We start from the raw sequence: 25690 nt of genomic DNA on the forward strand, positions 1-25690 counted from the left end.
TAACAAGATTGAGAGATTAAAGACAGGCATAAAAAATTATAAAAGTATTATTTGGGAACTGACAAATGTCCATATTAAAATGAGATCTTCACAATTTATGTTCCTCTGCGGCAGCTCCAGCCAGTCCCTCCATTCGTGGTCCCTGACTTCCCGCAACAGGGATACAGGCATTGGGTAAATACAGCCATTCAAAACAGGGGAAATTGGCCAGGACAAAGATGCTACAGGCCACAAACAAGTCCAAAATCCAGCAGGGCAGTCAAATCTTAAAGCTCCAAAATGATCTCCTTTGACTCCATGTCTCGCATCCAGGTCATGGTGATGCAAGAGGTGGGTTCCCATGGTCTTGGGCAGCTCCACCCCTGTGGCTATGCAGGGTACAGCCTCCCGCCCAGTGCTTTCACAGGCTGGTATTGGCTTTTCCAGGCACACAGTGCAACCTGTCAGCGGATCTACCATTTTGAGGTCTGGAAGATGGTGGCCCTCTTCTCACAGCTCCACTAGGCAGTGCCCCAGTAGGGACTCCGTGTGGGGGCTCTGACCCCACATTTTCATTCCGCACTGCCCTAGCAGAGGTTCTCCGTGAGAGCCCTGCCTTTGCAGCAAACTTCTGCCTGGGAACCCAGGTGTTTCCATACATCTTCTGAAATCTAGGCGGAGGTTCCCAAACCTCAATTCTTGACTTCCGTGCACCACACGCTTAACACCACATAGAAGCTGCCAAAACTTGGGGCTTCCACCCTCTGAAGCAACAGCCCAAGCTGTACTCTGGCCCTTTAGTCACGGCTGGAGCAGCTGGGACACAGGGCACCAAGTCCCTAGACTGCATACAGCAGAGGGACCCTGGGTCCAGCCCCATGAAACCACTTTTTCCTCCTAAACCTCCCAGCCTGTGATGGGAGGGGCTGCCGTAAAGGTTTCTGACATGCCCTGGAGACACTTTCCCCATTATCTTGGTGATTAACATTCAGCTCCTCATTACTTATGCAAACTTCTGCAGCTGGCTTGAATTTCTCCTTAGAAAATGGAATCTTCTTTTCTATTGCATTCTCAGGCTGCAAATTTTCCAAACTTTTATGCTGTTTTCCTTTTAAAACTGAATGCCTTAATGTTTTAAATGTTTTATGTTTAAATGTTTAATGTTTTAAAATTGAACAGCACTCAAGTCACCTCTTGAATGCTTTGCTGCTTAGAAATTTCTCACACCAGACACCCTAAATCATCTCTCTGAAGTTGAAAGTTCCACAAATCTCTAGGGCAGGGGCAAAATGCCACCAGTCTCTTTGCTAAAACATAACAAGAACAAGGCTACAGTAACCAAAACAGCATGGTACTGGTACCAAAACAGAGATATAGATCAATGGAATAGAACAGAGCCCTCAAAATAATGCCGCATATCTACAACTATCTGATCTTTGACAAACCTGACAAAAACAAGAAATGGGGAAAGGATTCCCTATTTAATAAATAGTGCTGGGAAAACTGGCTAGCCATATGTAGAAAGCTGAAACTGGATCCCTTCCTTACACCTTATACAAAAATTAATTCAAGATGGATTAAAGACTTACATGTTAGACCTAAAACCATAAAAACCCTAGAAGAAAACCTAGGCAATACCATTTAGGACATAGGCACGGGCAAGGACTTCATGTCTAAAACACCAAAAGCAATGGCAACAAAAGCCAAAATTGTCAGATGGGATCTAATTAAACTAAAGAGCTTCTGCACAGCAAAAGAAACCACCATCAGAGTGAACAGGAAACCTACAGAATGGGAGAAAATTTTTGCAACCTACTCGTCTGACAAACGGCTAACATCCAGAATCTACAATGAAATCAAACAAATTTACAAGAAAAAAACAACCCCATCAAAAAGTGGGCGAAGGATATGAACAGACACCTCTCAAAATAAGACATTTATGCAGCCAAAAAACACATGAAAAATGCTCATCATCACTGGCCATCAGAGAAATGCAAATCAAAACCACAATGAGACACCATCTCACACCAGTTGGAATGGCGATCATTTAAAAGTCAGGAAACAACAGGTGCTGGAGAGGATGTGGAGAAATAGGAACACTTTTGCACTGTTGGTGGGACTGTCAACCGTTGTGGAAGTCAGTGTGGCGATTCCTCAGGGATCTAGAACTAGAAATACCATTTGACCCAGCCATCCCATTACTGGGTATATACTCAAAGAATTATAAATCATGCTGCTATAAAGACACATGCACACGTATGTTTATTGAGGCACTATTCACAATAGCAAAGACTTGGAACCAACCCAAATGTCCAGCAACGATAGACTGGATTAAGAAAATGTGGCACATATACACCATGGAATACTATGCAGCCATAAAAAATGATGAGTTCATGTCCTTTGTAGGGACATGGATGAAACTGGAAACCATCATTCTCAGCAAACTACTGCAAGGACAAAAAACCAAACACTGCATGTTCTCACTCATAGGTGGGAATCGAACAATGAGAACACATGGACACAGGAATGGGAACATCACTCACCTCGGACTGTTGTGGGGTGGGAGGAGGGGGGAGGGATAGCATTAGGAGATATACCTAATGCTAAATGATGAGTTAATGGGTGCAGCACACCAACATGCCACATGTATACATATGTAACAAACCTGCACGTTGTGCACATGTACCCTAAAACTTAAAGTATAATAATAATAAAATTTTTTTTAAAAATCATCTTTGCTCCAGTTCGCAACAAGTTCCTCATCCCCACCTGAGACCACCTCAGCCTGGACTTTATTGTCCATATAGCCATCAGCATTTTGGGCAAAGCCATTCAACAAGTCTCTAGGAAGTTCCAAACTTTACCACATTTTCCTTTCTTCTTCTGAGCCCTCCAAACTGTGCCAACCTGTGCCTGTTACCCAGTTCCAAAGTTGCTTCCATATTTTCAGGTATCTTTTCAGCAGCGCCCCATTCTACTGTTACCAATTTACTGTATTAGTCTGTTTTCACGCTGCTGATAAAGACACACCCAAGACTGGGAAGAAAAACAGGTTTAATGGACTCATGGTTGCATGTGGCTGGGGAGGCCTCACAATCATAGTGGAAGGTGAAAGGCACTTCTTACACGGCAGCAGCAAGAGAGAATGTGAGCTTGTGCAGGGAAACCCCTTTTTAAAACCATCAGATCTCATGAGATTTACTATTATGAAAACAGCAAGGGAAAGGCCTGCCCCCATGATTCAATTACCTCCCACCACATCCCTCCCACAACATGTGGGAATTTAAGATGAGATTTGGGTGGGGACACAGCCACACCATATCAAATGGCAAATAATCACATTAGTTATCAGGGAAATGCAAATTAAATCTTCCCTTCCTAGATATTCATCCAACAGAAATGTTGATATGACTGTTCAAGCTGCATTATTTGCAATACCCAAAAGTTGTAAACAACTCAAAGGTCTTCCAATGGGTGAACAGATAAACAAATTGTGATATATACATACAAGAGAGTACTATTCAACAATAAAAAATGAACTATTCATACATACATCATCACAGATGCATCTTAAATATGATGAGTAGAAGAAATCAGGTAAATGGTACATATTGTATGATTTCATATATATAAAATTCTAAGAAGTGCAAACTAATTTATAGTTATACAAAGAAGGTCAGGCACATGTATGAAATGGCCAAAATCCAGAACACTGACACCATATGCTGGTGAGGATGTGGAGCAACAGGAACTCTCATTCTATGCTGTCAGGAATGTAAAATGGTACAACCACTCTTACCAAAAATTGAATTTTATTTTAAGTTCTGGGATACATGTGCAGGATGTGCAGGTTTGTTATCATGTGCTATGGTGGTTTGCTGTACCTATCAATCTATCAACTAGGTGTTAGACCCCACATGCTTAGCTGTTTATCCTGATGCTCTCCCTCCCCCGACGAAGGCCCAGTGTGTGTTGTTCCCCTCCCTGTGTCCATGTATTCTCATTGTTCAGTTCCCACTTATAAGTGAGAACATGTGGTGTTTGGTTTTCTGTTCCTGTGTTAGTTTGCTGAGGATAATGGCTTCCAACTCCATCCATATCTGGGCAAAGGACATGATCTCGTTCCTTTTTATGGCTGTATAATATTCCATGGTGTATATGTACCACATTTTCTTTATCTAGTCTATCACAGATGGGCATTTGGGTTGATTCCATGTCTTTGCTATTGTGAATAGTGCTGCAATGAACATATATGTGCATGTATCTTTATAACTGATTTTTATTCCTTTGGGTATATACCCAGTAATGAGACTGCTGGGTCAAATGGCATTTCTGGTTCTAGGTCTTTGGGGAATCGCCACACTGTCTTCCACAATGGCTGAACTAACTTACATTCCCAAAAACAGTGTAAAAGTGTTCCTATTTCTCCACCACCTCACCAGCATCTGTTGTTTCTTGACTTTTTAATAATTGCCCTTCTGACTGGCATGATATGGTATCTCATTGTGGTTCTGATTTGCATTTCTCTAATGCTCAGTGATGTTGAGCTTTTTTTCATATGTTTCTTGACCACATAAATGTCTTCTTTTGAGAATTGTCTGTTCACGTCCTTTGCCCACTTTTTAATGAGGTTTGTTTTTTTCTTCTAAATTTATCCAAGTTCCTTGTAGATTCTGGATATTAGACCTTTGTTAGATAGACTGAAAAAATTTTCTCCCATTGTGTAGGCTGTCTGTTCACTCTCATGATAGTTTCTTTTGCTGACACAACCAATTTAGAAGACACTTTGACAGTTAAATTTTCTTTTTTCATTTCTTAATATTTTTACTTCTTTTTCACATCTCAGCAGCAGCAGAGAAGGTTTTTTAAAAAAGAAAACTAAACATACTCTTAGCATATGATCCAAGAAAAATGTTTTTTGATATCTACCCCAAGGAGTTGAAATCTTTTGTCCACACAAAAACTTGCACATGATTATCTATAGAGAAGCTTTATTCACAACTGCCAAAATCTGGAAGCAACCAAGATGTCTTTCAGTAGGTAAATGGATAAACTGTGGCAAAAGAAGCTTCCTGAAAAGGAAAAGCCGAATTCTGAAAAAGAGAAGGAAAACAGGCAGCCCATGTGGCCTGGGGCCAAAAATGCGGAATGAATCCCCCATATGGAAGAGTGTAAGTGAGTGTCCTTCTGGGGTCCACTTTCCCTGGGAAACTGTACAATCCAGGCCATTGGAGAGCACCTTGACTCTCCCAATCACACTTAAGGAGCAGCCAGGAAACCATGAGAAGAAACTGCTCCAGGGTGTGTCCTATGCACTCTCTCAGACCCAGGCAGCTACAGTAAGATGCCATTCTTGATCTTAGCTGCTCAACAATGTGTGGAAATTAGCAGCACCAACCACTGGAGTTAGGGGGGCTTGGGCTGGGGTTTGCAGAAAAGAGGCTTGAGTAGGGGAAGAACTCCTGCAGCCAGAACTGAGAAATGAGCATGACCTGGGATCCAGCCCAACTGGCACAGGAACCAGGCTGTCTCCTAAGACCTCAGCAGGAGGAGAGTTGCCTCAGAGGCCAGGATGGGGGCTGGGTGGCATCTCCCACGGCCCTAAGCTGAGTGGCAGACTGAATGCAAACTTCTAGGACTGACTAGATACCTGGGTTCTCTGCCACAGTCGGAACAAGGGAGGGAGCACTCCACAAGAACAAGGATAGGAGAGGGACACAAGTTCCATGTCTGCTGGCCACAACTGTGGCTGCTTGGGCTGTCAATGTCAATCCTTCCCTAGGCTGAGACCCTGGCATAGTGGTGGCCACCCCTCACCCAAGCATTTTCCCAGGGGCTTGGGGGCTGCCTCACTACCCTTGTTGGGACTTTTGCATACAATCACCATGGGGGACCTGAGTACAATTGCCCAGTCCAGCTCTGCCTGGGCCCTTCCCCATGCCCTCCAAGGTGGAGCATGGCATCCGGGCTCATGAGTTTTCCATTACCCAATCTGCCACCTGAGACACCCAAGTACTTCTCCCATGGAAAAGAGGCTGGGCACAAATCCTGTTGTACCCACTGTAGCTGGCTCTAACCTGTAAACATCACCTACTGACCTAGAGGTCAATATGCAAAGTCCACTGCAACAACTTCTAACACAAGGGCAAAGTGCTTGGAAACTAGAAGATCATTGTACAACCACTGCTACCACCATGACCCATGCCACCCTGGGTTACAAGGGGGCTGAGGGCCCACTTACCCATTCAGCATACATAACTGCAACCAGCATCCAGGAAAGCTACACAGAGGCCCAAGAAATAGCCTGGAACTGCCAACACAGGCGCCAGAATACACTGTCCCATGGCACAAGAACAGACATGCTTAGCCCACCACTGCTACCAATGAAACCTGAAAAGGGATCCATCAGGCATTCCAGTCCCCAGTACAACTTCACAATAGCTGCCACCAATAACCGCCCCATAACACCAACAAACCCACAGCTACCACAAAGGCTATTTATAGCCAAAGAAATCATGCAGCGTTTTTATCCCTGCACATCCTGAAACAAAGCCAAACAGCCCTACCTGCCCAAACACATCATGGTCACATAGTCAAGAAAAAAAGTCCCCTCCCAATGAAAGTAAATTTAAAAATAAGCAGCAACTATTGCTCCGGATGCGCAGAAATCAATGTAAAGATACAAAAAGCCTGAAAAAGCCAAGGCAATATGACACCCTCAAAGGAAAACAATAATTCTCCAGCAATAGATCCTAACTGAAAAAAAAAAACCCTCAAAATGCCAGATTAAAGCTCAAAATACTAATTTCAAACAGGCTCAATGAGATGTAAGAGAAATCTGAAAACCAGTACAAAGATCAGAAATCAATATAGGATGTGAATAAGAAGTTTACTAAGGAGATAGTTGTCTTTAAGAAAAAAAAAACCAGAAATTCTGAAACAGAAAAAAATTAATATAAGGAAATATAAAATATAATCAAAAGCCTCAACAATAGACCAATAGAAGAAAGAATCTCAGAACGTGAAAGACAGGTCTTTTGAAATAATCCAGGCAGACAAAAATAAAGAAAAAGGAACAAAAAAGAATGAAGCCTTGGAGATGTTTGAGACTACATAAAAACCTAACGTACAAATTATCAGTATTCCTGAGGGGGAAGAAAGATCAAAAAGTTTAGAAAACATATCTAATAAAATAAATTGTGAAAAGATCCCAAGTATAGCAAGAGATTTAGACATCCAAATACAGGAGGTCCGGTGGTCCCTGAAAAATACACTGCACAAAGGACTTCACCACAGCATATTATAATCAGATTGTCGAAAGTCAAAGTGAAAGAATTCTAAAATCAGTAAGAAAAGAGCAATGGCAGACTTTTCAGCAGAAATCTTATAGGCCAGAAAAAAAATGAGAGGGCATATTCAAAGCACTAAAACAAAAAGCCTGCCCCTGGGCATAGTGGCTCACACCTGTAATCCCAGCACTTTGGGACGTCAAGGTGGGTGGATGGGTTGAGCCCAGGAGTTCGAGACCAGCCTGGACAACATGGTAAGACCTCCATCTCTACAAAAAACACAAAAGTTAGCTGGGCATGGTAGCATGTGCCTGTAGTCCCAGTTACTTGGGAGGCTGAGGTGGAAGGACTGTTTGAGCCTGGGAGGTAGAGGTTGCAGTGAGCCGTGATCATGCCACTGCACTCCAGCTAGGAGACACAGTGAGACTCTGTCGCAAAAAGAAAAGAAAAAAGCCTGCCATTGAAGAATTCTATTTTCAGAAAAATTAAGCTTCATACATGAAGGAGAGATAAAGTCTTTTGCAGACAAGCAATGCTGAAAGAATTCGTCTCCACTATACAGATCCTGTAAGAAATGCTCAAAGTCCTAAATGTGGAAACAAAAGGAAGATATTCACCGTCATGAAAACACATGAAAGTATAAAACTCACAAGTAAAACAATCACACAAAGGAGAAAGAGAAGGGAATCCAATGGCAATACTACAGAATTCCACCAAACCACAAAGAGAAATAGAGAAAAAGATAACAAAGAACTTACAAAACTAGAAAACAATGAAAAATATTGACAGGAACAAAACCTCACATATCAATATTAACCTGAATATAAATGGATTAAATTCTCCTCTTAAAAGATACAGATTGGTGGAATGGATAGAGAAAAACATGATCCAACCACACAGTGCTCACAAGAAATCCACCTTACCTATGACGACACAGCCTCAAAGTAAAGATATTCCACACAAACAAAAAAACAAACAAGACCAGGAGTAGTTATACTTACACCAGATAAAACAGACTTTAAATCAAAAACAGTTAAAAAAAAAAAAAAGACAACAAAGGTCATTATATAATGATAAAGGGACCTATTCAGCAAGAGGATATAACAATACATCCAAATATACATGCAGCCAACAGCACCCAGATTCATAAAACAAATATTACTACAGCTAAAGAAAGAGGCAGACAGCAATGACATAATGGTGGTGGAGTTCAACACCCTATTCATAGCTTATCGAGAAAAAAAATCAGCAAAGAAACACTGTACTTGGTGCAATGGACCTAAAACACATTTACAGAATATTCTGCTCAACTGCAGAATTTATGTTCTACTCATCAGCACATAAAACGTTCTCCAAGATAAACCATATGTTAAAACACAAAACAAGTCTCAACAAATTTTTAAAAATCAAAAATTTTCATGTATCAATACCACAAAATCAATACCAAGAAGAATTTCAGAAAACATACAAGTACACAGAAATTAACAACATGCCTCTGAATGACCATTGGGTCAAAGAATAAATTAAGTCAGAAATTAAAAAAAAATTTTTTGAAACAAATGAAAATGGAAACACAACATACCGAAACTTGTGGGATACAGCAAAAACAGTGCTAGGAGGGAAGTTTATGACATCAAGTGACTACATGAAAGATACTGAAAGATACAAATTAACAACCTAATGTCATATCTCAAGGAACTACAAAAGTAACAAACCAAATCCAAAATCAGTAGAAGAAAAGAAATAACAAAGATCAGAGCAGAACCAAAAAAAACAATAAAATAAAAACCAAAAAACAGTACAAAGGATCAGGAAAACGAAAAGTTGGTTCTTCGAGAAAATAAATAAAACTGATAAACCAATTGCTAGAGTAACAAGGGAAAAAAAAGAGACAACCCAAAGAAAATCAGAAATGAAAAAGTAAACATTACAACCGATACCACAGAAATACAAAAGATCATCAGAGAATATTATAAACAACTATACATTCACAAAATAGAAAACCTAGAGGAAATGGATAAATTACTGGCTAGAAACATACAACTTCTCAAGATTGAACCAGGAAGAAATAAAAAACCCAAGCAGACCAATAATGAGTAGCAAGATTGAATCCATTTAAAAAATCTCTCAACAAAGAAAAGCCCAGGACCAGATGGATTCACAGCTGAATTCTACCAAATGTACAAAGAAGAACTAATACCAATCCTCCTGAAACTGTTCCCAAAAACTGAGGAGGAGGGAATTCTTCCTAAGTCATTCTATGAGGCCCAAATCACTCTGATACCCAAACAGACAAGTACACTACAGACCAATATCCCTGATAAACACAGATGCAAAAACTCTCAGTGAAATATTAGCAAACTGAATCCAACAGCACATCAAAAAGATAATACACCATGATCAGGCAGGTTTTATACCAGGGGTGTAAGGATGGTTCAACATATACAGTCAGTAAATGTGATATATCACACTAACAGAATTAAGGGCAAAAACCACATGATCATCTCCAAAGATGCAGAAAAAGCATGTGATAACTTCAGCATCCCTTCATGACAAAAGCCCTCCACACATTAAGCATGCAAAGAGCATACTTCAAAATATAAAGATCATATACAACAGTCCCACAGCCAAAAATCATAAGAACTGGAAAAAGACAAGGATGTCAATTTTCACCACTCCTATTCAACAGAGTACTGACAGTTCTAGCCAGAACAATCAGGCAAGAGAAAGAAACAAAAGGCACCCAAATTGGTAAAGAGGAGGTTAAGTTATCCCTGTTCGTCCATGATATGATCTTATCTCTAGAAAAACCTAATGGATCCCCCCACAAAAAAGCTCTTGGATTTGATAAATTCAGTAAAGTTTCAGAATACAAAATCAATGTACAAAAACCAGTTGCATTTCTATACAAAAAAAAAAAAAAAAACTACTATCTAGCTGAGAAGGAAATCAAGAAGGCAATCCCATTTACAATAGCCAGAAAAAAAAAAAAAATTGGAGGAAGACGGCAGACAGGAGGCAGGACTAATGTGCAGTTCCCACTTGGAAGGACAGAACAGTGCGCGGAGACTCACACCATCAACTTTTGCTCCAAGAACCATTGTAGGATGTACCAGGAAAACAAAAAATTCACGAATCCTTTGAAAGAAGCAGCATATCACTGCAAATTCCATGAGACACAGGCAAAAAACTGAGTTCCCAGTGTGTGAGGTGGGGAAAACCTTCCTCTGAACACACATCCTCACTGTGGTAGCTGAAAATCCAGATAATGGGAAAAGGATTTAACCTTACTTAGAGTTGAAATAGATTCAGGGAGCCACACAAAAAATAAAAGCAGCATCAGTGGCAGGAAGAGCCCTGTAGGGTCTCCCAGTCTCCAGCTCAAGCCCAGGGAAGCCATCCCTGACTATATCTCACAGGGGCCCTTGGGGAAGGCAGCCAGTGGAATTAGGGTAGGGTCACAGGATGAAAGAAGCTTCCAAATGAAATTTGTAATAACTTTGACTGGGCACAAATTTTCTTGAGCAGAATTTCTTGAGCAAATTTTCTTGAGCAGAATCTGGTAGGGGGGCAGGGTGCAAATGGGAACTGCTGCAGATAAGAGCACAGAAGCCACCACCGACAGTGTGGGCAGATGGGGAAGGGCAAAGCCTGAAAGCCATGCTTGCTTTCTCAGCGGGGAAGCTTACGGCCTGGGACAAGGTCTGCGGCAGGGACTGCAGAAGAGAGACCACCAGCGTTGCCAACTGTGTGGGAGCTAGATGAGGCCTTTCACTACTGGCTCTCCCCAACTTCCCTGGCAAACTATATAACACAGCACAGGTGGCCAAGATCCCCTCTGGAACAAAACCCCATTGGCCTGAGAACCACCCCCCAACAACCACAGTGGCTGCAGCAAGCCCTGCCCAGGGAGAATCAGAACCCAGACCCACCTGACCTTGCCCCCAGCTGATGGTATTTCTCTACCTACCCTGGCAGCTGAACACAAAAGACATAAAGTCTAGGGAGCTTTATGGCCCCACCCATCACCTGAGAAACCAGAATACTTACCTTGGCCAACTTGGGGCAAGCTTAGATACCTCTACTACTATGGCAGCTGGAACTCTCTTGAAAGTGAGGCCAACCAACTGGCCAACCACATCAGGCCATTACAGCAACTCATGACAGAATAACCCTGCTCCCAGGAAGGAGAAAACAAAAGCTAATTCCACTGCCTGCAACATCCTGGCTAACCAGAGGTCCTGAGTCTGTCCACATGACACTTTCACTCCTGGCATAACCAGCATTTCAGAAAGCCAGCATACTAAACATACCTACAACCAAGAACTCTCACAGAGTCTCCATCACTCCCCTGCCAACTCCACCAAAGCAGATGCTGGTATCCACAGCTGGGAGACCTGAAGACAGACCACATCGCAAGACTCTTCGCAGGCATTCCCCAGCACCATCCCAGAGCCTGGTAGCCCTGCTGGGTGGTTAAGCCCAGAAGAACAATAACAATCACTGCAGGCTGGCTCTCAGGAAGCCCCATCCCTAGGTGAAGGGGGAGAACACTGTATCAAGGGATCACCCAGTGGAACAAAAGAATCTGAACAGCAGGCCTTGGGTTCCAGACCTTCCCAATGAACTAGTCTACCCAAATGAAAAGGAACCAGAAAAGTAATTCTGGCAATATAAAAAAACAGGGTTCTATAACACTCCCAGAAGATCACATTAGCTCCCTAGCAATGAATCCAAACCAAGAAGAAATCTCTGAATTGCCAGTTAAAGAATTCAGAAGGTTGATTTTTTTTTTTTTTTTTTTTTGAGATGTAGTCTCACTCTGTCACCCAGGCTGGAGTGCAGTGGCGCGATCTTGGCTCACTGCAAGCTCCACCTCCCGGGTTCACGCCATTCTCCTGCCTCAACCTCCTGAGTAGCTGGGACTACAGGCGCCCGCCACCACGCCCGGCTAATTTTTTGTATTTTTTAGTAGAGACGGGGTTTCACCGTGTTAGCCAGGATGGTCTCGATCTCCTGACCTCATGATCTCCCTGCCTTGGCCTCCCAAAGTGCTGGGATTACAGGCATGAGCCACCGTGCCCGGCCCAGAAGGTTGATTATTAAGCTACTCAAGGAGATACAAGAGAAAGGTGAAAACCAATTTAAAGAAATTTTAACAATACAGGATATGGATGAAAAATTCTTCAGAGAAATAGATATCATAAAGAAAAAGCAATCACAACTTCTGGAAATAAAAAACACACTTAGAGAAATACCAAATGCACTGGAAAGTTTCAATGATAGACTGGACAAGTAAAAGAAAGAACTTCAGAGCTCAAAAACAAGGCTTTCAAATTAACCCAACTGGACAAAGACAAAGAAAAAAGAATTTAAAAACATGAACAAAGCCTCCAAGAAATTTGGGATTATGCTAAATGGTCAAACCTAAGAATAATTAGTGTTCCTGAGGAAGAAGAGAAATCTAAAAGTTTGGAAAACTTATTTGAGGGAATAACTGAGGAAAACTTCCTTGCTAGATATGTAAATGTCCAAATACAAAAAGCTCAAAGAACACTTGGGAAATTCATCACAAAATGATCATCACACAAACACGTAGTCATCAGGTTATCTAAAGTCAAAACGAAGGAAAGAATCTTAAAAGGTATGAAACAAAAGCATCAGGTAATCTATAAAGGAAAATCTATCAGATTAACCGTAGATTTTTCAGCAGAAACCTTAAAAGCCAGAAAGGATTGGGGTCCTTACCTGTAGTCCCCTGAAACAAAATAATTGTCAGTCAAGCATTTTGTATCCAGCAAAACGAAGCTTCACAAATGAAGGAGAAAAATAAAGAAATATCTAGGAGAATATTTAGCCAAGGAGATGAAAGATATCTTTAAGAAAAAAATAAATAAATAAAATAAACTACAGGCTGGATACAGTGGCTCATGCCTGTAATTTCAGCAATTTGGGAGGCCAAGGTGGGCAGATCACGAGGTCAGGAGATCGAGACCATCCTAGCTAACATGGTGAGACCCTATCTCTACTAAAAATACAAAAAATTAGCTGTGTGTGGTGGTGCACACCTGTGGTCCCAGCTACTTGGGAGGCTGAGGCAGGAGAATCGCTTGAACCTGGGAGATGGAGGTTTGCAGTGAGCCAAGATTACGCCACTACACTCCAGCCTGGGCGACAGAGCGAGACTCTGTCTCAAACAAACAAACAAACAAACTACAAAAACACTAATGAAAGAAATTGTGGATAACACAAACAAATGGAAAAACATCCCATGTTCATGAATCAGACGTATTAATATTGTTAAAATGACCACACTACTGCAAACAATCTATAGATTCAATGCAATCCCTACCAAAATACCAATGTTATTTTTCACGTAATTAAAAAAACTACCCTAAAATATATACGGAACCAAAAAGGAGCATAAATAGCCAAAGCAATCCTAAGGAAAAAGAACAAAACTGGAGGCATCAACTTACCTAACTTCAAATTATACAACAAGGATACAGTAACCATAAGAGTATGGTACTGGTATAAAAACAGACACAGATCAATGGAACAGAATGGAGAAGCCAAAAATAAAGCCATGTATTTACAGCCAGCTGATCTTTGACAAAACTGACAAAAACATACAATGAAAAAAGGATACCCTTTTCGATAAAAGGTGCTGGGAAAATTGGATTGCCATATGCAGATAAAAGAAACTGGACCCCTATCTCTCGCCATATATAAAAATCAACTCAAGATGGATTAAAGACTGAAATGTAAGACCTGAAATTATAAAAATACTAGAAGAAAACCTAGGAAAACTCTTCTGGACATTGGTCTAGGAAAAGAATTCATGACTTAAGACCTCGAAAGCACAGACGACTAAAGCAAAAATAAACAAATGGAACTTAATTAAACTAAAAAGCTTCTGCACAGCAAAATAATCAACAGAGTGAACAGATAACCTGCAGAATGGGAGAAAATGTTTGCAAATGATGCATCCAACAGCAGACTGATATCCAGAATTTACAAGGAATGCAAACAACTCAACAACAATAATAAAAATGACTTCATTAAAAAGTGAGCAAAGGACACGCTTCAAAAAGTGGGCAAAAGACAGACTTCAAAAGAGGTCATACAAATGGCCAACTAGCATATGAAAAAATGCTCCACATCACTAATCAGAGAAATGCAAATTAAGAACACAATGTGATATTATCTTACATCAGTCAGAATGGCTACTATTAAAAAGTAAAAAAAACAACAAATGTTGGAGAGGATGCAGAAAAAAGGGAACACTTCTATACGGTTGGTGGGAATGTAAATTATTACAACCTCTATGGAAAAACAGTATGGAGATTTCTCAAAGAACTGAAAATAGAACTACCGTCTGATCCAGCAATCCCAGTACTGGGTATCTACCCAAAGGAAAAGAAATCATTATATCAAAAAGATGCCTGCACTCATATGTTTATAGCAGCACTGATCACAATAGCAAAGATATGGAATCAACCTAAGCGCCAATCAATGGACGACTGGATAAAGAAAATGTGGTATAAAAACACAATGGAATACAATTCAGCCAGAGCAAAGAATGAAATCATGTATTTCACAACAACATGGGTGGAATCATCATCTTAAGTGAAACAAGTCAGATACAGAAAGACAAATGCTGTATGTTCTCACTTACAGATGGGAGCCAAATAATGCATTCACATGGATGTAGGGTGCAGAATGATAGAAAATGAAGACTGAGAAAGGCGACAGGGCAGGGGGGAGGCTGGACGATGAGAAATTATTTAATGGGTATAGTGCACATTATTCAAGTGACAGACACCCTACAAGCCCTGACTACACCACTACACAATCTATGCATGCAACAAAATTGCACTTGTACCCCTGTAAATTTATACAAAAATAAATTAAACTGTGGTATATCCAGACAATGGAATCTTATTTGACGTTAAAAAGATATGAGCTATCAAGCCACGAAAAGATATGGAGGAACCTTAAATATATGTTAAATGAAAGAAACCTATCTGAAAAGGTTATATACTGTGTGATTCCAACTATATGACATTCTGGGAAAGGTAAAACTACTGAGACAGTAAGAAGATTAGTGGCTGCCGGGGGTGAGAGAGAGAGAGAGGGATAAATAGACAGGGCACGGAGGATTTTCAGGGCAGTGAAACTACTCTGCATGATGCCATAACAGTGGATATGGGACATTATACATTTGCCCAAACCCATAGAATGTACAACACCAGGAATGAACCCTAATGTAAACTCTGGACTCTGGGTGCTAATGTGTCAGTGCAGGTTCATCAACTGTAACCAATGTGCCACTCTGGTGGGAGATGTTGGCAGTGGGGAAGGCTCTGCATGTGGGGGACAGGAGGTACGTGTGCTATATCTGCACTTTTCCCTCAATTTAGCTGTGAACCTAAAACTGCTCTAAAAAATCTGTCTGGGAAAAAAAAACAAAAGGCAAATGAGTGGCTGCCTGGAGCTGATGGTGGATAGGGGAACACGAGCAGAGTCTGAGGGGAGAAATGTTTGGGGGTGATGAATATGCTCACTATCTTGATGGCAGTGGTGGTCCTACAGGTGTTTGTATAAGTCAAAACTTATAAAATTATCACTTTAAACATGTGCAGTTTATTGTATGTCAATTATACCTCAATAAAGCTGTTAAAATGCATTTATTAGACTTCAGACTATATACCCAATATCATGCATTAATATATTAATGTATGGCTGTACCAATTACATTTATTTAGAAACTCTATATTTTCTGTATTTGTTTTTGTGTTATAAGTTAAATTTTTAAAGAATTTTTGAGTCCCTACCATATTCCTACATTGTACTGTGCATGTACTACAGAAGCTACAAAATAAGTATGTAAGACATTTATTCCCTTCACGGTATTGATAGCCTTCCTAGGAAGACAAGACTTTTTAAACAATGCAATATTTCCAGTATGGCCAAATGTCTATATACAAACAGTTAAGTGAACTGGGAAGTGAGAGTGTGTAAACCTCCCACCGCATATGTGTGCTAAATGTTGTGTGGCAGGCCATCCCTTTCTTCAAGGAGCATACAGCTTTATGGAGGAAAAGAAAAGCCATTGGATAGAATGTGCTAAGTGACCTGGTAGATAAACGGAAAACTGCACCAAGTGTTATATGAGAGTGCACGGGAGATACCTCATGGCAAACTTGATTTGTGGAGTTCATGGCTGAGCTGAGTCTTGAATGACATGTTAGGTTTTGCCGGAGAACAGCTGGTGAAGAAAATTACACGCAGTAAACAAAGCAATGTGTTCAAAGGCATAGAAGGCATAGCAGACGTACTTTGTTTCTAACACACCTGAAGATTATGTCTTTATTACTGATGGCTCAGAATGTGAGGTTTGGAATGGCACGAGACACAGACGGGGTCAGGTATAGATCGTATGTGTTACCTTAGGAAACTGTACAGTATTTGAATGGCAAACGTCTTTGCAGCATTTGGAGCAGGGAAATGACAAGATCACACTTCCACTGTACATGTGTGTGTGTGGTGGGGATTGAACTAGCCCTAAAATAACAAGTAGACTCTGAATGGAAAGAAGGGACAAAGGAGGTGCCCCAGGTTAGGACTCTATACACCAGAAAGGCGACTTTCAAAAGTCCTTCCACCTGCTTCCCCTTATCAAGTGCCTGGCACTAAGAAGGCAAATGCAAACACATAAAGACTGACTTACTAAAAACAATTAGTCCCTGGCATTAGACTGCCACGCCAAGGAAATGGAGAAGAGGACAAATATTTACTGAGTATCTACTGAGTAAAAGACTTATAAAAAAAATACTTTTTTCTTTTTTTTTTTTTTTTGAGACAGAGTCTCGCTCTGTCACCCAGGCTGGAGTGCAGTGGCACCATCTCAGGTCACTGTAGCCTCTGCTGCCTGGGTTCAAGTGATTCTCCTGCCTCATCCTTCCAAGTAGCTGGGATTACAGGCGCACGCTACCATGCTTGGCTAATTTTTATATTTTTAGTAGAGATGGGGTTTCACGATGTTGGCCAGGCTGGTCTGGAACTACTGGCATCAAGTGACCTGCCCGCTTCGGCCTCCCAAAGTGCTGGGATTACAGGTGTGAGCCACCACACCCAGCCAAAAAATAACTTATTGAAGTGAAATTCACATAACATAAACTTAACTATTTAAAAATAAACAGTTCAAGGGCTTTGGATATATTCCAAAAAAAATCCACTGTCTGTCTATGGATTTTCCTATTCTGGACATTTCATGGAAATGGAATCGTACAATATAACAACATAATGTTTTCAAGGTCCATTCGTGTTGTAGTATGTACCCATTTAGTTACTCTTTTTTCTTTTTAATTGTGATAAAATACATATAACATGAAATTGACCAATTTAACCATTTTTAAGTGTACAGTTCAGTGATAGGAAGTATATTCGCCATCGGTACTACCCATCCCCAGAATTCCCTTCATCCTAAAAAATGAATAATCTATACTCATTAAACAAGAACTCCCATTCCTCCTCACCCTAGTTCCTGGCAACTCATGAAATGAACTACTCTAGATACCTCTTATAGTGGAATCACACTTATAAAGAGGTGCCTTTTTGAGACTGGCTTATTTCACTTAAATGTCATTCCTTCTTTTATCTGAATATTCCATTATTGTTTATGTACCAAAATCTGATCATCCATTCATCCAACGATGGACACTTTTATTGTTTCCACCTCTTGGCTATTGTTGTAATGGTCTTTTAAAATATTAATAGCAAACCAAAATATTTGGTCAGAGAAGCTTAGAATATGGAAATAAAGACCACCAGGGCAAAAGCAAGACAAATGGAGTATCTTAGTTCATCTATTCTAGAACACAATATACATTCAATATGGTGGCACCCACCGACATCAAAATACGTATTAACATCAAAAATACTTATTAACTAGATGCTGTGAAAAATAAAAAGATGCAGAAAACAAGTCTTGTCCTTTAAGGAACATAAAGTTTCATGAGAAAGTCAATACAGACAGGTACGTATAATACAAGGTTGAAAGTGCAAGACTCTGAGACACCTCCACGTGTGATGCAGGATTTGACTCTGCCTCAGAGAATAAAAAAGATTTGGATAGATAGAGAAAGGTGAATGGGAGAAGACTGTGGGAACAATGGGAACCAAAGCTTAGAGATGGAAAACTGTATTTGCAAATATCGAATCAATTTTAGTCATGAGGATTTACGTGCAACAATTTCATTTTGTTCTAATCTGGAGGCAAATTAAATTTAGTCGTCCAGAACTAGAGTATGTGAACTTGAAGACAAACTAAAATCCAATGAAAGAGAATTATAATTAGAGTCCAGGAAAGAACCTTATGTGCTAATTTTCAAAGAAGTGCACGCCTAAGCCCTCCAGCGTGGATGGTAACTGGCTGCGATCTTCCTGAGGAAAGTTCTCCAGAGACAGGTCTCCATGGTATGGCTCAGTCAAACTTTCTCACTTGGAAAATTAAATATGTCCTTATTTCTTTTGGTTTGGTTTGATGTCTTCTTTCTCTATCCTTCTCAAATAAAAGGACATCCGCTTAGAATCTACTTCACAAACACTACTCTCACAATAAAATACTAAAATCATATACTCAGCTCTCTGCTTTTTATGCTATACAAGTCTGACTCTTCTCACTTTTAAAAAGGAAAATGAGAAGCAAGAGGTAGATGTGAGGCCAGGTGCGGTGGTTCACATCTGTAATCCCAACGCTTTGGGAGGCCTAGAGGGAGGATCACTTGAGCCCAGGAGTTCAAGGAGTTCAATTTTCCAAGTCAGAAAGCCCAGGTAGTAGAGTGAGACCCCATCTCTACAAAAAATTAAAAAGTTTAGCTGGGTGTGGTGGTGGGCAGCTGTTTTCCCAGCTACTTGGGAGGCTGGGGTGGGAGGATCACTTGAGCCCAGAAGGTGGAGGCTGCAGTGAGCTGTGAATGATTGTGCCAATGCACTCCAGCCTGGACAACAGAGCTAAATCTTGTTTCAGAAAAAAGAGGTAGATGTGAGAAATATTACCAAGATGAAAGCAAGTACTGCCATGAGGTACTGGCACAGAAGATGGAAGCATTTACCATACGTCTCAAGTTTCTGGTTTGACCACTTGGATAGAAAGTGTCCCAGAGACTGAAGGGAAATACAGGAGAGAGAGAAATGACAGGTTCTGTTTTAGAAATGACCAGCGTGAGGTGGCAGGAGGACACCCGTAAGTAGCACAGAGCTAGATTTCTCTGTTTTAGCTTAGGGTGGGTGGTGGTTTGGAGGTCTCGATTTGGGGGCAAGTGAATGGGTGGTAGTTGAAGAGCAGTAAAAGACACAGCTAAGGAATGGCCAGAGAAGCAGGAGGGAAAAAGAGAGGAGCAGTGACCAGAAATGAAGACAGACAAGATGTGGGGGGTGAAATTACAAACAGTAAACACCACAGAGAAATTAAAAACAGAATCCATAGAATGAGGCAATTACAAGTCACTGGCAAACATTTAATTATCTCTTTCTGTAACTCTCTTTTGGTTTGAAATTAATGTTCAGGTGACTGAGATCTGATAAAGGAAATTATTTCAAAACATTTTCTTCTTTTAACTCTCTCTAGGCAGCATAGGAAGTTAAGAGTCATCAGAAAGAAGGAGAATGCCAACAAAACAATTAGAAACAAAGTAATACTCAGGTGAGATTTTAAAATTTTCTACAAAGTACACATATATACACACAAACACATGTATACATATGCACAGGAAAAGGTCTGAAAAGCTGTAAACCAAAGACATTTCTGGAAACTTGGAAGAGGAGACTGGAATTAGAAGTGGTGGCCGGATTTCTAATTTTTAGTATTCTTTATCAGGACTATTTATTTATGCATTCACTTATATGATTAAAAACTAAAAATACAATTTCCTACAAATGAAATGATTTGTTCATCTATCTCAGAAATGACTGTGCATATGTATTATTAAGAATACTCAGCCTGGCTAGGCACGGTGGCTCACACCTGTAATCCCAGCACTTTGGGAGGCCAAGGCGGGCAAATCACTTGAGGTCAGGAGTTTCAGACCAGCCTGGGCAATATGGCATAACCCCGTCTCTACTAAAAATACAAAAATTAGCTGGGCATGGTGGCAGGCGCCTGTAATCCCAGGTACTTGCGAGGCTGAGGCAGGAGAATCACTTGAACCCAGGAGGCAGAGGTTACAGTGAGCCGAGATTGTGCCACTGCACTTCAACCTGAGCAACAGAGTGAGAATCCATCTCAAAAAAAAAAAGAAGGAAAAAGAAAAAAAAAAATACTCAGCAAGGACAGGCACGTGACTCCCGCCTGAAATCTCAGCACTTTAGGAGGCCAAGGCAGGTGGATCACTTGAGCCTAGGAATTTGAGGCAAGCCTTGGCAACATGGCAAAACCCCGTCTCTACAAAAAAATACAAAAAATTAGCCAGGTGTGGTGGTGTGGTGTAAGTAGCTGCCAGTAGTCCCAGCTACTCGGGAGGCTGAGGTGGGAGGACTGCTTAAGCCCAGGAAGTTGAGGCTGCAGTGAGCTATGATTGTGCCACTGCACTCCAGCTTGGGTAACAGAATGAGGATCTGTTTCAGAAAAAAGAAAACAAACAGAATACTCAGATAGCTAGAGGTCTTTATTCTTAGGACAAATTAGACCCTTACTATCATTTGTCTAGTTTTAATTGTAACATTTTAACTGTAACATTTTTCAAATTACTTTTTTTTTTTTACATAAAAATCAATTTAATTGGATTAAAAACTGAAAGGTAAGACCTGAAACTGTAAAACTACTAGAAGAAAACAGGGAAAAACTTCTCAATGGTGGTCTGGGCAATGATTTTTTTTTATTATTATACTTTAAGTTTTAGGGTACATGTGCACAATGTGCAGGTTAGTTACATATGTATACATGTGCCATGCTGGTGTGCTGCACCCATTAACTCGTCATTTAGCATTAGGTATATCTCCTAATGCTATCCCTCCCCCCACCCCACAACAGTTCCCCAGAGTGTGATGTTCCCCTTCCTCTGTCCATGTGTTCTCATTGTTCAATTCTCACCTATGAGTGAGAACATGTGGTGTTTGGTTTTTTGTCCTTGCGATAGTTTACTGAGAATGATGATTTCCAATTTCATCCATGTCCCTACAAAGGACATGAACTCATCATTTCTTATGGCTGCATAGTATTCCATGGTGTATATGTGCCACATTTTCTTAATCCAGTCTATCATTGTTGGACATTTGGATTGGTTCCAAGTCTTTGCTATTGTGAATAGTGCCGCAATAAACATTGAAATAAAAGAGGATACAAACAAATGGAAAAACATTCCATGCTCATGGGTAGGAAGAATCAATATCGTGAAAATGGCCATACTGCCCAAGGTAATTTATAGATTCAATGCCATCCCCATCAAGCTACCAATGACTTTCTTCATAGAATTGGAAAAAACTACTTTAAAGTTCATATGGAACCAAAAAAGAGCCCGCATTGCCAAGTCAATCCTAAGCCAAAAGAACAAAGCTGGAGGCATCATGCTACCTGACTTCAAACTATACTACAAGGCTACAGTCACCAAAACAGCATGGTACTGGTACCAAAACAGAGATATAGATCAATGGAATAGAACAGAGCCCTCAGAAATAATGCCGCATTATCTACAACTATCTGATCTTTGACAAACCTGACAAAAACAAGAAATGGGGAAAGGATTCCCTATTTAATAGATGGTGCTGGGAAAACTGGTTAGCCATATGTAGAAAGCTGAAACTGGATCCCTTCCTTACACCTTATACAAAAATTAGTTCAAGATGGATTAAAGACTTAAACGTTAGACCTAAAACCATAAAAACCCTAGAAGAAAACCTAGGCATTACCATTCAGGACACAGGCATGGGCAAGGACTTCATGTCTAAAACACCAAAAGCAATGGCAACAAAAGCCAAAATTGACAAATGGGATCTAATTAAACTAAAGAGCTTCTGCACAGCAAAAGAAACTACCATCAGAGTGAACAGGCAACCTACAAAATGGGAGAAAATTTTCGCAACCTACTCATCTGACAAAGGGCTAATATCCAGAATCTACAATGAACTCAAACAAATTTACAAGAAAAAAACAAATTACCTCTTAAGGTTCCCTCCAGCTAAATGGTCCTAAAGGAAATTATTTTCTGCATGAAAATTATAATAAAGTAAATTTAAAGTAGCTGAATATCAACAGGTGACTAAATTTAGGTATGTGTGACCCACAGACATTTTCTCAGACAGGGCTGTTTGCCCTGAAAGAAGTGTAGTGTCAGGAAACACATTTTGTAGATATCAGGAATATGAGTTTTTACGGTGGTATCATGAGCTGCTCTCTTAACTGTTTTAGACATTTGGCACAAAACATTTTTAAGAATTCTTTATTCTTAAAGATCTCAACTGTATATATAAGCTTATTGCTCAGATATAAGAACATTAGTAATCAACCAAAAGTTAATTACTATAAGTTAATAAATAACTTTAATAAAGTTAAATAATAAAGTTAATAAGTCATATTATTCATTTATTATTTTCTATAATATATCTGAATATAATAAAATATATACTTTTTGGTGAGAAATTTTCAATATAGGGTTTGAAATTATTTTTATATCAATGTCATAATTAGGAATATATGACTTATACTTCCATTTCACATTTGTCATTGCTAAGCCTCTGTGAAAGCATTGTTTATTTCTGTTTCACAACAAGAGCTAGAGAAAGCCCAGGGTAAAGATAAATAGGGATTACCAAAACCCCAAATAAAGACCTCTCCAAAAAAGACCCGTTATAAAACAAGGTCCCTTCATCAAGAAGCAAAAAGGAATAATCTACTTTACCTCCTGTAAGATAATAGACTATATGGGACCCAAATGAGAAATATGTGAAAATACTGAAAATAAACTCAAGCTGATTTGAAAGAGTAAGTGTTTTTGTTTTACTACCATAAGTACATTAAAAACAAATTGTATTTGGACACTAAATAACTTACAAATTATAGAAAGAGCTTCCAAGATGAAAAATAACTGTAAAAATAATTACAATATAGAAATTATTAAAAGCATTTCAAAGACTATCATTTGCATTTGAGAAAAATTTTCCTCTTTAAAGGAGAATTCAAATAAAGAATAACACAAAAAATCAACGTCTTAATTGTTTCATGATTAAGCATAATAAAGAACATATCAGCAATCACACAGAATCTATTCTTATAAAATTCATTGCAACATTCAAAATATTTTATTGCATAGAATTTTGGACATCTATAGATAATTAGTTTGATCTTGTTCTATTTTCACCTTGTTTGCAAACATCTCCTTTTATCACCCTGAGAGTCTATTAAACTACATAGTAAACTGTTTACTAAAAATACAGACATCAAATCTCCCCAAATTTTGGATTCTGAAAACTTAAATATAAACAGGCAGCAAAACAATGTTTTGAAAAATATATTCATTTACATAGCATTACTTTTGCAGGGTTCTAATAAAAAATTTTAAGTACAGATTCTTTGTGTTTCCTATGAAAAATAAAACCATCCTTTATACTAATTCTACTTAACCAAGAATACATGGTCAAAATTTTTCTCACAACTTAATTCTTTGTGGCAAGAAATATGCTTATAAAATTTACTTAGTGGTGATTTTTCGGTTAGTACAAAATTTTTCATTCAAATATAACAAGCTATTTAAAAGGAATTATTTAATAAATATGTCATATCATACCATGTACTTAAATCTAAAGCCTGCGATGCATCAACAATAATAGTGGGCAAATGTTTAAAAAAGAAACATGTCCATTGAACACTTTCATTTTTGAAGCAAAAACATCACCAAATTATTTCTTTTATACTAGATTCAATGTATTTCAAGTTATAATCAAATTTATATTCTTCACTAAAAAAACTGTTGAAATAATAGAGAAATTACATATATAGAGATAAAATATGATTTTTCTTGTTACTGCATTTCTCATTCCATTGTAAGTGATGGGGCGCTGCTGGCTGATTTCACAGGAGCAAAGGAGACCACACTAAGGTCAGGGTTTCCTTGAGAGAGGCGACAAGAAAGACTGAAAAATGTCACAGCTTGGAATCTGATTGCTTAAATACATCCTCTATTCTAGTCTTATAAGCTTTTCAGCTGGTAAATCAAAATCCTGTTATACACTAGGATAATATTCATGACAATTCTCTATATTTTATCTTCTTAAAATCAAAGACTCAATTCTAAAGGGTTAATAGAGGAATTACAAAGTAACTCTCTAGTTTGCATTTCCCATAATGCTAAAATAAAGCTTTTTCTTTTAGTCTAGAAATTTGCTTTTTTAATACTGTGAAAAGCCTCTATGAATCTGTTTAACGTATTTATTTCTTTTCATCTATTCAATGCCACTGGGCATAACATGTAATGCAGTGCGTGTTGATATTTTGCAAAGCACCACATGACTCACTGTACCCTAATGCACTCCATTAATCCTGTTTGGACAGCTGGGTCCAGGCATTTGTTAGCTGCATTTTAATTGTTCCATCTTTCTTTTTTTTCTTTTTATTTATCTCTATGGCAAACTACTCTGGAATTTAATTTGTTGGCCTTCAAAAAGTAAATTTTACCATTAGTTTGTTTTCTTTGTATTAAAACTATACTCAGCATGTAATTTTCTTCCATAAAATCGGTATATATTAATGATTAGCAATCAATCTTAAATAATAGTATAGTGAATGAGTTTCCTAAGTATTAAAATGATAGGTTGGCTGAAATATAACAGAAATTATTTAATAGACTGTCATAATATAAATGATAACATTTAACATCAAATCAGGTTGCTAAAGAGCATACTTTTGGCATTTTCAAGATTCACATAAGCAGATGTCAAAACAATTACAAGTCCTATGAAGCAAACACAAAAGAAATAAGACTATTACACACACCAGTTTTTTATTAGCTTATGGAACAGTGGTCCCTTTACATTTATACTTTAATTTTGTTTTCTATTACAAACATGAAATCCTTTGTAAGAATTATGAAGATAACTACAAAGCTTCTACTTTCTTTGCACAGCCTGCATCCCTGGTATCTGTAAGTCTTCAATAAATAATGGAGGCAATATGAGAGCTAATGCAAAAGCAGCTCAAAGTTACCAGCAATTTTTGTTATGAGCAAGTAGCTAAAATTTAATGATCGAAATTTTCCAATCATTTGTGTGCACTCTTAAGTCAAAACCTAAGTCTAGAGAATTAGATAGAAATGTTTAATGGAAACTTTTGTCTGAAATAATATTTAGTGAAGAACTCAGAATATGGTCTACAATAGCATTTTATAAAAGACAACTAAGGGAAGACTTACTCAACTATTTCAATGACA

At 39.1% G+C, this 25690-nt stretch overlaps 1 protein-coding gene across 28 annotated transcripts in view; it reads right to left on the minus strand.

The window, feature by feature from the left end:
• Positions 1-25690, minus strand: part of LMBR1 (limb development membrane protein 1) — a 209937-nt gene that overhangs the window by 16733 nt on the left and 167514 nt on the right. The window lies entirely within an intron of this gene.

Source organism: Pan troglodytes, chromosome 6 (assembly GCF_028858775.2).
Source record: "Pan troglodytes isolate AG18354 chromosome 6, NHGRI_mPanTro3-v2.0_pri, whole genome shotgun sequence".
Lineage (NCBI taxonomy): Eukaryota > Metazoa > Chordata > Mammalia > Primates > Hominidae > Pan > Pan troglodytes.